At 51.6% G+C, this 13,469-nt stretch overlaps 1 protein-coding gene across 1 annotated transcript in view; it reads right to left on the minus strand.

The window, feature by feature from the left end:
• sema6bb (sema domain, transmembrane domain (TM), and cytoplasmic domain, (semaphorin) 6Bb) overlaps positions 1-12,827 on the minus strand; it is a 103,058-nt gene extending 90,231 nt beyond the window's left edge. The window contains exon 1 of the mRNA XM_064330386.1: positions 12,697-12,827. The gene's annotated coding sequence lies outside the window, so the exon portion shown is untranslated. The remainder of the gene's footprint in view (positions 1-12,696) is intronic.
• Positions 12,828-13,469: the final 642 nt, after the last annotated feature.

Here is a 13,469-nt window from a genome sequence, read left to right on the forward strand (position 1 = left end):
ATAATGAATACGGTAATTGGATGTGGAAGAATTACGCCAGAGCTGCGAGCCCGTCTCCCCCAAGGCTTTCCGAAAACTGGCTGGCTCTCAGGTCAGCGACTTTTACGATAAACACCGCAGGCTTTTTTATACCCTAGACACCTTACAACAATAACAATGAGCATGCATGCGGAGCCAAAATTGACTAGCAGTATCTGTTCACTGAAAAAAAAGAGAAAAAAAAAAATCACTTCTGACGCATCCAAAACCAGTGCTAATGTTAATCACGGCTTTCCGGAAACGCTTCGAGCTCGGACGGCTATGTTTACGAGCTACCAAATTTCCAGGACTGGCTCCCCCGAATGTGTTAGTTATTAATGTGTCTCGCGGGATTTGATTTCCAGAGAGTTAAATCTAAGCCCCTTCACACGCAGTAGAGCAGCAAGTACAGAGCGTTTCACGAAGCATTTCCACGCAGCAGAAAATTTCATTTAGGGAGTTCAAGCAAGCTTATCATGGGCAAGCTTATCAACCCCCTCCCAAGCACTCTCCTCAAAAACGCACTGACAGGACAGAGCAGGAGGGTATGGAGTGCCCTGTAAAGCGGGGGGCGGGGGGGGGGTGGCCGGCAAACACACAGCCTGCCCGCGCACCCTTCTCTTCCTGATTGCTAATGGAAGCGGGTGTAATAAAGTGGGTCAGGGGGGTCCCAGTGGGGAGAGTAATAAGCCACGCGGCAGAAACAGCAGCGAGGCGCAGAGTTATGCCTCTCAGACGAGATGTGAAACCTCGCGCCGCCGGAGCGGCTCATTAATGCACCTTTAGTGTTGGCAGCAGCCGCCGCCGCCGCCGCGCCGGAGAGCAGACAGGCGCTGTGCCCGCGCGCACTGCAGCAGGTAGTTTTTCTTTTCTTTCGTTCTTTTTTTTTTCTTTTTACAGGGCGCGCGACAGGAGGCTCTTGGCGCACTGGCGGCCGCCAACGCCGAGAGTCTCTCGGACCCGGTTTGAGCCGTCACTCATTAACACCCGCGGTCCAATTATCCGCCGTGAGTGTGAGACTGGCGCGCAGATGCGTCTTATTTGCGCTCCCGAGACCCCCCCCCCCCCCTTCCGTCCCCCACCCCCCGCTGCACAGACCCGCCACCGCCTTCCCCTTTCAGGCACTGCCGTCCTAGCTCACATGCTACGCTCTATCTCGGATGAAAAGAGATACAGTCTCATTTGAGGGGTGAAAAAAATAGAGGATTATCCAGCGAAAAAGAACCTCCAGCACCAGTCAAGACAAAGCCGACTCTGATGTAGACTCTTCATGTGAATAAAAAAAAAAATTGAAAAAAGCATCTCAAAGACTTCTCCAGCTCCGACTCCGGAGTGAACTCTCCTGGAAGAACACAAGCCGCAACGGCAATTATTTCTTATCGGTGGCGGGGACGACGCATAACAATTTGCAGAGTGCTCTGACAGTGCCGAAGAAAGAAAAAAAAACACACACACAAAAGCCGAAGCAGATTGCAGTCACAATAATCATCTTTTCCGCGTTTTCCTCATTGCGAATGTGACAAAAAAAAGCTAAATGACAAACATATAAATAAATAAAGCGGGGAAAAACCCTGGCGACTGCCGTTAAAAAAAAGAAAAAAGAGGAAGCGTGGCACAGTTCTGGCTCAGCGTGCGAGGCGGCTCTGTGGAATAATGCAAGGGTGTTATTATATTAATGAAGGGCCCTGCACAGCTGCCGCGGTTTGCATTTGCGTGGTCTTTTCGGCAGTGATTCAAATCCAGCAGGCAAATCTGCTGGAATCTCCGCCTGGCGACACTGACACAGGAATCGTAGGCCCACAGACCTAGAGACTTTTCAACTCTCACACCGTTCTGTCCTGTCTGTTTTTTTTTAAACGGTCATTTTCAAATACAAACTAAACTAAACTCGAGTACAGCTGGACCAACAGTAAGCCCAGCAAACGGATACTCCAGCCAGCCAATATTTACAGTTAGTTACTCTTGTTAATTCAACAGTACAGGATTGTGTAGGCCTACCCGCTAGTGTCGATTTAACACCAAATGTGTTAATGTGTTTGGAAAACTCTGGTGTTTGGGTGTGCAAGGCTTATGTATCCAATGAAGTGAAAGTGAAATTGAATTTATTTTAAATAAAAAATAATAATAATTTTCCAATCAAAACATCAGCACATAGCTGCAGGCTTGTAAAGGTTTTTTTTTAAATTTTATTTTCTATGTTTTGTAAGGTGTCCAGTTGATTGACAGTCCACTGGCTTGTCTGGCTGAATCAATTTACAGTCAAACAACCCAAAACCCAGCTGGCCTTTGAATTTGTGTGTAATTAATATATTTCCTTGTATTAATGTATGAGAGTCAGCAAGAGGGCAATTCGGTATTACGTGCGCTTTTCAAAATTCAGAGCACAGACTGCCCTTCAAGCCTCTTTGCCCTGCTCTCAGACACACACACATACACCTACACACACACAGAAAAACACACACACGCACATACACACCATACATACACACATGCACACTCACACACACACATACACGCACACACACACACCACACATACACACACATGCATGCATATACACACACACGCACACACACATACACACAGACATGCACACACATACACACACGCACACTCACACACACACACCACACATACACACATGCAAGCACAGACGCACACGCACACACACATACACACAGACACGCACACACATGCACACACACACACACACACACACACACACTAACAGGCCTCATATCAAGCTGAAAGCTGCAGCCTGTGAGTGAAATTTACTGGAGTTCTGTACAGAGACAGAGAGGGAGGGCAGGCGAAGGAGAGACAGAGAGAGAGAGCGAGAGAGAGGGAAAGAGAGAGAGAGAGAAAGAGAGAGGGAAAGAGAGAGGCAGAGTGAGAGAGAGGGAAAAGAGAGAGACGGAATGAGAGCGAGAGAGAGGGAAAAGAGAGAGAGAGAGAGGAGGAAAGAGAGAGACGGCGAGAGAGCAGGGGCAGAGATTGAATGACAGGCCCTGCTGCCCCTGCAATCCTGGTCTTATGTAAGTGGAGAGAAACCCGAACTAAGGGCCCGGCGGCGGGGGCGGGGGGAGACCACTCCAGCCGCTCTGCCATTACAGGCGGGCCCGAGCGCCGCCGCCGCTTCAAAGGCGGCCCGCCGCGAGCCCGTTAATAGCGCCGACGACAGCGGCGAGGGGCCCAAGCCTGCGAAACACGGGCCCTCGCTGAGCCCCCCCCCCCGCGCGAAACGGAGAGGAACGCCTCTGTCCGAAGTGCGAGTGAGGGAGGGAGGGGGAGGGAGGGGGAGGGAGGAGGGAGAGGGAGGGGGGGTTGTTGTTTGGAAAAGCATTCTGCAATAACTGCCATTTAAAAAATAAAAAAAAAACATTTTTTGGCAGGAGCAGGAGGCTGGAGCTGCACGGCGCTGTGCGTTCCGCTCGGGGCCCGTAAGCGGCGGGGCTGGGGGCGGTTACAGGCGCGCACGCACGCACAGAGACGCCGACGAGGACGACCGCAAAAAAACTCCTTTAAGAAACGTGCGCTTGGCTGGACAACCCCCCTTCCCCCTCTCCCAGTGAATAAGGCATAGCATATTTGTGTGATGATTAGGCCAGCTTCACCATAACACAGAGACTTTCTCTCATCCATGCCTGCCTTCTTGTTCTTAAGGCATAATCTCGCCTGGTCGCCGTCAAGCCGCAGGTCCTCTGTTAGCGCCGATTCTCAGACGTTTTTTTTCCCTCCGCGCTCGACGGTCGCGCGCGGTTTTCGGGACCGGAGCGATCGGCGTTTCCTTGACTACCGCAAAACGGCCGCGGAGAGAGGCGGCGACAAGCCGGGATGGAAATAAAACAGAAGGGACACGCCACGCTATTTACATGGAGCGAGGAGATAATTGTTAAAAGGTTAGGCGGCAAGCAGGGGAATAAATAACAGTGAGCTGGGGGCCGGGCGTCGGCGGCCGTGGGCCCAGCGAATAAAGAGCCTGTTTCTTCGCTCCCGATCACATGTCCACCGGGCCTATAGCCCGGCAGGGAGGATCGGCAAAAAATAAATAAAAATACACACAAAAATGCACTCTTGTTACAAAAATGAAAAAACACCGCATGGATAAATGTGTCTATGAACTCTAATCAAAATGGCGGATGCACAAGCCACAGGCCTTATGGGGTGGCACAGAGTTGTAAAACCAATCGACTAAATAAATAACAAGTGGGACACATCGCACATGGCATTTTAAATATCAAATCATTAAATCAAATGTACTCATGTAGGCCTAGTGCATTTCATAAAGCACTAATCACAATACCCTTCACAGCACCCCCCGCATAGGGCAACAATGGCAAGGAAAACTCCATTTTGTTGTTGGGCAAAGATGAAGACATCTTGTGAGGAGCTGGACTAAATACACAGTCCAGACATCTGGTTCAGAGTTAAATCAACACTGTTAGAGTTGAATTAAAACTGGACATTTTACGGTGTAGGAGGGGCCCACCCCATCTAGTGGGCTTGGAGCATGGACAAATACGTACAAATACACATTTCAAAAATGTTCAAATACTGCACGTTTATTTGAAATGACGCCCATCCCCACAGCAGTGAGAGGTAGAGGGGTGTAGCCCGAGATGAAACAAGGCCCAACACCAGGGGGCGCTAATCCATTTCAGGATTTCCGCGCCAACTCATTTCCTTAATCATTAAATCGGCTCGATCGTTTGCTTAATTTGTTTTGTTTTAAAATGGTCCAAATTGAAGATGATGGAAAACAGAAGCTGGGGACGAAGACAAGAGGAAAAAATAACTGATGCAAAGCCAAGGACACTGAGATCGGTGTGTGTGTGTGCGTGAGTGTGAGTTTGAGTGAGTGTGTGTGTGTGTGTGTCTATGAATGTGTGTGCGTGCGAGTGAGTGTGTGTGTGCACTAGTATTCGATATCTTAGCTATTTAGGCCGGTTGGTCGATTGAACTAGAAACAATAATGTAATTGCTAGTAAGTATACGTGAATATGAAAATGTTTGTGAATCATTTTCTTGATTTAACTTGTTTTTTTTATATATACAGAGCTACAGCTGAGCATTCCACATGTACCCTTGATGAAAATCTTTCCCCACGGCCCAGCAGAGCAGTAAACCTGCGTTTGTGTCCCACACCAGCTGCATAGGAAATTAAAGCCGAGGCAATTGGCTGGAACAGAAACCAGCACACCGCACCCCTTGCCCCGCACCCCTCCGCCCCCACCAGGCCACATCTGCTACCGGAGCAATCACCGAAATAACAATCAGCCGGGGGGGGGGGGGGGGGGCCCGAGCGCGTGCACCATCTGCGGGGAAAGCGCTCGCATATGTTTCTGCCCGCTAACAGGTTTTACCGATCGCACCTGCTTTCGTGTTTTTGTTTTTTTTTTAATTTTTAAATGCCCCCTTGAAGTCCTGTCCTGCAGATTAAGTGCACACTGATGAAATGGGGAGACTGTTTAGAAAAGAAAAAAAAAAACTCCCAACTTCAATAGGCCGGCCTGGACACCATGTGACCAAGACCCCGGGTTCGACGGGAGCGGACGCGAGGCGAAGCGAGCTCGGCGTCCGTTCGAGTCGGAGGGCGAGGGGGCGGGGGGGGGGGGGGGAGTTTTTGGGCAGCAGAGCCTCATATCTGTCAGTCTATCTGGCACCAGCGGATCGACTAATAAACCAGCTCGAGCCAGCGAGGTCGGCGCGGGGGGCGGGGGGGCGGGGGGGCGGGTGGGGGGGGGGACGGGGGGGCTCTGAAGCTCTCAGCAGCTGAGTCATTAATAGGAGAGGACGGGTTTGAATATTCAGAGAGACGGGGGCTGGCTGAAGAGCGCGTCAAGGAGACAGAAAAAACCGGAAAACCGACCGCACCAAGCGGGTCTCCTCCCACCCCCCCACCTCGACCCCCCCGGGCCGGTCGGACACCCCGCTCTGCTAAGCGATTCGGACAGTAATCCATTTTGATTTTTTTTTCTCTCTCCACCTGGCGGAGCGACGGAGGCGAATAACGTCTCCATGTGGATGCGACCGGGCCGCTGTTTTATTATGAACGCGCTGCGCTTCCGTTTCCGTTTTTGAAGCTGGACGCGGCCCGGTGCCGCCCCAAAACCCAGGGGAGAAAAACAAACCCAGCCAAGGCCAGAGTTCGAACGTGTGTTCATCTTACATGCGCAATGTCGATTACGCCCTCACCTTCAAGGGTCAACGCCGCGTTGGGTAGAGTAGCCGGCCCCGGCCGTCGTGCGTGCGGGTTGGTCACGCGGACCTGTCGCCGCACAGTAAATCTGGACATCGGACGCCGCCGCGTGGGCGAAATAGCTTTTCCTTCCCGATGAGGCCCAGCCATCTCCATCTCTTCACTCTTTATACTTTTATTTTTACTAATTACATCCCACATTTTTATGTTCTGCTGACAGAGCTGGAATGCAGACATGCGTGGGGACGCTGGTGGATGAGGTGGCAGGAGCGCCGTGTGTGTTTGGACGGGGACAGTGTGTACCTCTAACGGGGGAATGGGGTGGCAGGAGGTGCTGTGTGTGTTTGGAGGGGACAGCGTGTACCTCTAACGGGGGGTGGGGCGACAGGAGCGCTGTGTGTGTTTGGAGGGGGACAGCGTGTACCTCTAAAGGGGGGGAGTGGTGGCAGGAGCGTTGTGTGTTTGGAGGGACAGCGTGTACCTCTAACAGGGGAATGGGGCTGCAGGAGGAGCTGTGTATGTTTGGAGGGGACAGCGTGTATCTCTAATGGGGGAATGGGGTCGCAGGAGCGCTGTGTGTGTTTGGAGGGGACAGCGTGTACCTCTAACGGGGGAATGGGGCGGCAGGAGCGCTGTGTGTGTTTGGAGGGGACAGCGTGTACCTCTAACGGGGGAATGGGGTGGCAGGAGCGCTGTGTGTGTTTGGAGGGGGACAGCGTGTCTCTCTAACGGAGGAATGGGGTGGTAGGAGCGTTGTGTGTGTTTGGAGGGGACAGCGTGTATCTCTAACGGGGGAGTGGGGTGGTAGGAGCGTTGTGTGTGTTTGGAGGGGACAGCGTGTACCTCTAACAGGGGAATGGGGCTGCAGGAGGAGCTGTGTATGTTTGGAGGGGACAGCGTGTATCTCTAATGGGGGAATGGAGTCGCAGGAGCGCTGTGTGTGTTTGGAGGGGACAGCGTGTACCTCTAACGGGGGGAATGGGGCGGCAGGAGGTGCTGTGTGTGTTTGGAGGGGACAGCGTGTACCTCTAACAGGCCTTAGCCGTGGCTCCCAGCCTCGGTCGGGACAGAAACGCGGCCCCCGCTGACTCCAGATGGCCCCTGCACCCCCCCGCCCCCCCCAGCCCCCCCCCCCCCACCTCCCCTTGCTCCGGCGCAGTGCTCCCTCACCTCTCCGTCCGAACGGATCGCCAGCTCCCCCCCCCCCCCCCCCCGTGGCGTGGCGGGCCGAACAGATGCTCCGCTCAGCGCGACCCCTCGGATTACACGCCCACTGAGAGGCACAGTCCACGCAACCTGGGGGCGCTTCCATCAGATGCTTTACCGATTTATTTTTCTTTCGAGAGCCTCTTCTAACCATAAATGGAATCAACAGTACAATCCCCCCCCTCTCCACACACACACATCCACATTATGAACTGTGAGCTCTGGATGTCAGATTTGCACCACTCTACACGCCACCCCCCACCTCAACCGCTCTCCTCTTGCTCCCTCCGGCTCCCTGAATCTCATCAGACATGCTGCTTCCTAGCCCAGAGCTCCTCCACATTGTGCCCCTCATTCTCTCCCTCTCTCTCACTCTCCCTCTCTCATTCTCTCTGTCTCTCCCTCCCTTTCTCTCTCACTCTTGTCTCTCCCTCCCTTTCTCTCTCTCTCTCTCCCTTTCTCTCTCTCTCATTTTCTCTCTCTCCCTTTCTCATTCTCTCTGTCTCTCTGTCCCTTTCTCTCTCTCTCTCCCCCCCTCTCCCTCTCTCTCTTTTCCGTGGCTCTGCCTCACGCCTGATTGGCTGAGCGGGGTCGTGGAATGCCGTAATCCCTTAATTGCCTCAAAGCTAAAAATAAATAAATAAATAAATAACTAAATAAATAAATAAATAAAAAATGCGGCACGATGCACAGAGAAAGTAAACACATAAACAGAGGCAAATATGAAAATAAAAAGATGAGAGCGGCAGGATAATGAGAGCGAGACGGTCGATGGCCGTTTTTAACCAGGAAGGGGTGGGAGCGGGGTGGGGTGGGGGGGGGGCAGCTTTCTTCCCAAACCCCAGAGGTGAATGAAGAAGTCACCCTGCCGCTGCCCCCCTCCACGCCCCCCGGCGCCTCCTAAAGGCCGGAGCCAGAGGACCGATCAGCGCCCCCCACCCCGCCCCCTCCCCAATCACCCTGCAGCGCCCCCCCCCCCCCCCCCCCCCTTCAGACAGCCCTGGCAGGGATCCCTCACCTCCTCCTCTGCCGGCCCCTCATTAGTCTCTCCTCTCATTAACAAACTCACAACAAGCAGGTCCCAGCCGGCGGTACGAGGGGCTGTGCCACGGGAGGCCGGCCGTGGGGGGGGGGGGGCCGGGGGGGGGGGGGGGGGGGGACCAGCGCGAGCGAGGCTTCAGTCACGAGCAAGCAGGCCGTGAAACTAAAAAAAAACTCCTCTTAATGCTCCCTCTCTCTCGCTTATCCACACTTTTTTTTTCCTCTCCCTTGTTCTATACATGTTGCCTTTTCCATCAATTTCCCCAAACATCACACTGTAGCTCACCGGCTGCCAGCGCAGGCTAATATTCATAAACAGAGGCGCTCGTTGAAAAATGTTTTTCAGTTTTTTTTTTTTTTTTTTTTTTGCAGGAGAGATTCTATAATCTCGGTCACAAAACAACACATTAGTGCATATCAGAAACTCCCCTCCTGCCACAACACAGCATTGAAATCTTGCCATCAATCCGTTTCCTGTGTTACAGGAACTTCTTATATTTCTCTCAGCGAGGGAATCTGCTGGGCTCAAACCGCAATAACAATAAAAAAAAACACAAATAAAAAAACTGTCTCAAATACAGAGAAAGAAAAAAGAGGCTTGCCTCACACATACACACATGCGTACGCACACACACAGACACACACACACACACACCGTTATTGACTGCCGTGGGAGGATCCTGTGAATCGAGTTACCTTAATTCAGTCGCGCGCGAGATGCCAGCGATGGGAAAAGAGGGAAGGAGAAAGAGACGCGGGGAGACAGAGAGAGAGGTGAAGGGAAGCGAGGGAAGCGGAGAAAGGAAGTTAGAGGAGTAATTGAATGACTGACTGCGTCTCCCGAGGAGAAAGGGGCGGCGGGGGAGGTGTGGGGCGGCGTGGGGGGGGGGGGACAGTTTTATTGCGTTTTTTAAGAATGGGAATCGGTGACCTGTGAGGAGCGCGGGCGCAGATCCTCTCCCACCAGCTCATAACCGGCACACCTAACCGGGGGTCAGGCGCGTTCATGACCCCTTTATTATTCGGCAACGAGGCCCAAGGGGGCGGGGGGGTCAGTGGAGAGCCTGGTAATGGTGTGACCCCCCCACCCCACCCCCTGCTGAGTTCTTAGTGACCTCGACACCGGCGGTCAGCGAGCGGGAGTCCCGGGGGGGGGGGGGGGGGGGGGGCTGTGGCGAAACTGTGTGAGCTCGAGCGTAGGCCTCTCCCACCTCCTTCCTCTTCCTCCCTCTCCCTCCCTCTTCTTCCCTCCCTAAACTCTCTCCACGGCAGCACTTAGAGAGAGAGAGAGAGAGAAAGGGAGAGAGAGAGAGAAGGAGAAAGGGAGAGAGAGAGAGGGAGTGTTCACCCTTTTGCCTTCTCATTCGGCGAACACCACCATGCTAAGTGGGAACATTGTTACGGTCAATTTATTCCATTCAGGGCCCCAGTGGGCCAGTGTCCTTTCCCCGACTCCCCGATAGCCTCTGGAGAGGCTCACACCGGCAGGACGGGTCTGACTCTGAGGAGCCTGAGGAGAGGCAGGGGAGACTGGAGAGGTGGTGGTAATGGGGGGGGGGGTAAAGGTTGGACGGGGTGGGGGGTTTTGGAAGGGTACCCTGTAGACCGCAGCCAGCAACATCAGTCTTGTTTGTCCCACAGACCGGGGGGGGGGGGGGTAATGTAGACAACTGCCGCACCGAAAAACACAGGAGCCTTTGGTGCTTCTGGGAGAACACTGGGGTGTCCACAGCCTATAGGGCACCTGTTTTATTTTTGCCCAGCACTTGGAACACACTTGTTCTGCAAGTGCCTGCCAGTTGTCTGGTGTGTGCGGCGTGTTATGCTAACAGGACGTCCATTCAGGTCTGGGGTCGTCGTCTCTCTCTCTCTGTCTTTCTCGCTCTCTCTCTCCGTCATACATGTGCACACATGCAGCAACGCTCACACACACACACAGAGAAAATCTTTTTCCCTTTACGGTGAAATTCCAACAGTCAAAAAACCAGCGGGGATCCATTGGCGCTGTACTGAGCGAAGCTGTGGGATCTCACCAAATTAAGTAACTACGTAATAAATCACTGTTCTGTGCTCGGAGGGCATTAGCAAAGCGCCGGTGAGCAGTTTATTACACAGTGAAGTGCGCTGGAGAAATATAACACTACAAAAAAGAGCAGAAAAATCGCAGAATAAATTGCACGCGAACCTTGTAAGAGCAAGAGAATGAGAGCGGCAGTTGACTGTAGCTATAGGTTTTATTCCCCCTGCTAATGAAACAGCACCTCCCGAGATATGGACAAATTACACAGACGGCAATAAAAAAAAGCTTACAGCATCAGTCTGGCACAGTAGAGTATTTCCTTTAAGATTTTCTCACCTAATTTTTTCCTTATGATTCTTAAAATAAAAAAAAATCCTGCAGGTTTACCGGAGGAAGTCGAGCACATTAGCAGTGAGAACACTTAGGTAGAGGAACAGAAACACCAGCCATGAATCATCCGCCGCGAACGTCACTATTGTTATTATTACTATTATTATTACATTTTTGTTTCCGGGAACAGGAAAAAACAACGGAATACCGCTTGCGAACACAATGCAACGATGCGTGAGAGAAAGCGACATTACGGCGAGACATTATGGATTAGAGGGGCAACCTGTGGCTTAAAAAAAAAAAACGTAGAGAAAAGGGTTTCTGTGAGAGCCCCTTGTCCTTTTGAGCTTGACTGACGTAACCAGTATGAGGAGGCGTCCCTGGTATTCCCGTGGCTATATCTTTTCTCTTTTTTTGCCGAGGAAAAACTGTCCCCGCTCCCTACCCCTCTTTCTCCTCCGGCCCAGTCTTCTTCTCTCACACTTTAGCTCTCTATTGGAATGCTCTGACCCTTGGGGACTTCACTTACTTTTCCGTCTTTCCAGTCCACAAACCGCGGAGGCCAACAAAGAGGCAGTCCAACGGCCATTTGAATTTGAAACGGGGCCACGACAAAAGCCCCTTCCAGCTCCAAGAAAAAGACAAACTTTCGGAGCTTGGAGACAGCAATTCAGCCCTGCCCCAAAAGAAAACCAGAATTCAATACTGACACAAACGCGAGCTAGCGAGCTCAGTGTACTGTAAACGAGGGTACAAGCTGTATCAGAGGAGGGGGGTGGAGGGGCTCAAACGCACGGGGAAATTCTGAGGGACAGCCACATGGGGGTATGGTAAGGGAGGGGGGCCCCCAAAAAAGTGGAGAGCCACAATCAGACACACAGGCAATGCCACGCCACGCACTGGAGCAGCAAACAGCGACCGTGACAGACAGCCCACACTCTACGGTGCTGATGACGGCGCCTGAAATGGTAGGGTGTCTGCGATAGGTTAAGAAACGGGGCTGATTTGCTTGACTGTTGGAAAAGAAGAACGGTTGTCCAACTGAATTTCAATTTGAAGTGAGTTCAAAAATACAGCCGATTTGGCATGTCGAAAAGCTTGCCAAATCATGGCTCTTTGTTTAATGCCTCTGTAAATGATGCATGTTGAATTAGTCAAATGAAAAATAGCAACAATGTAGCCATACAAGCAATGACAACAAAACAGCAACAAAAACAACAACAAAATCAACAACAACAATAATAATAAATCACATTGAATTGTGCATCACAATGACATTTCAGAAACAATATATTTTGCAAATATATCTTTCAAAAAAAAAATAACGGAGATAAGATATTGTAATCCATAATGTTAATAGCTACAACCACAGTGCAATGCAGAAGACCCGCGGGCAATATGCATAAAATTCATAGATTCAAATTGGCTCTTAATCTTAATAATCACAGGGGTGTTTATCTGAAAATCCAGTTTGTGCGTTTGCACGTGCAGTGTAACAACAACAAAATCGCCATGGTGCCAAAATCTCAATTTACAGTCCGTAGTTGGGGGGAATAAATTATATTACTATTTTAAGTGGACAAAGACTCAGAGGTTGCAACTGCGTCGCAAATAAAATCCATGCGATTTGTGTACGTTAGCGATAGTTAAGCGGATAAACCGTGTCATAATTCAAATTGAACACAACAAATTCGAGCAGATTCGTTCCATTTAGCCTATTAATTTGCTGATACCGCATCAATTACAACGATTTATTTTACTGTTCCGCGCGAAGCCACTGCCAGGCTAAGTGCCTCAGCATGGCGCGGATAAAATACTGTTCCAGAGCGCACAGACCTACACCCTGACTCGGACCCTTTCGCGAACCGCTCCGCTCACTCACCAGTGACTGTCGCGGGAAAGGTGCGCCCGGTATACGATATTTGGGCGATTCTCGCTTCCACTCAGCCGTGCTTCCGAAGGACGACAATCCAGAATGCTGAAGAAGGCAGCGTGCGGTTCTCGTCAATCCAAACCTCAACGCTGTTCCGCCCCCGCCTTGCCTTTTGTAAACTATTCCTTCTCCCCGTCGCACCTGTCTCTGTCCAGAACAGATCCCGTACGGGAGAGTGACATCCTCAAGACAACTGTCTCTCGGGTTGTGTGTCCTAAACCCCCCTCTCCCCCCACAGCACACAACGCCACCTGTCCCCGGTGGAAACCACACCACAATACTCTTCTATGCCCCTTCCCGACACATGGCATTCCCGTGTTGCGTCGCCGCGATATTCCCCTCACAGCCGCACAGAATTCCTAAGTAATTTGGAATCGCTGGTAGCTCTGTTTGTCGTAAGACGAGTGATAGCGACAACGCACCATACAGCGCCCGAAAGAACTCAACCAGCTGCGCCGTATTTAAACCAATTACATCTGTCTCGTCTGTTTCCCTTGCCCGAGCAGCAGTTGTATCACCAGTCGTCGGTCCCCACAATAGTTATTTTGTGCTCGGTGTGGCTGCGCGCGGCTGCTGCTCTCGCCAGTAGAATGTCATTGCTGCGTCTTTTCACTTCGCGTCCCATTGAAAGAAAACACTGCTCATGTGTTTGGTATGCGTCTCTTTACCAATGTTGTCCAGCCTTAGGATCCCATCGGGAAGGAACTCCCATTCATCCGCTG

This window comes from Anguilla rostrata, chromosome 4 (genome assembly GCF_018555375.3).
Source record: "Anguilla rostrata isolate EN2019 chromosome 4, ASM1855537v3, whole genome shotgun sequence".
In the NCBI taxonomy this organism is placed as follows: Eukaryota; Metazoa; Chordata; class Actinopteri; order Anguilliformes; family Anguillidae; genus Anguilla; species Anguilla rostrata.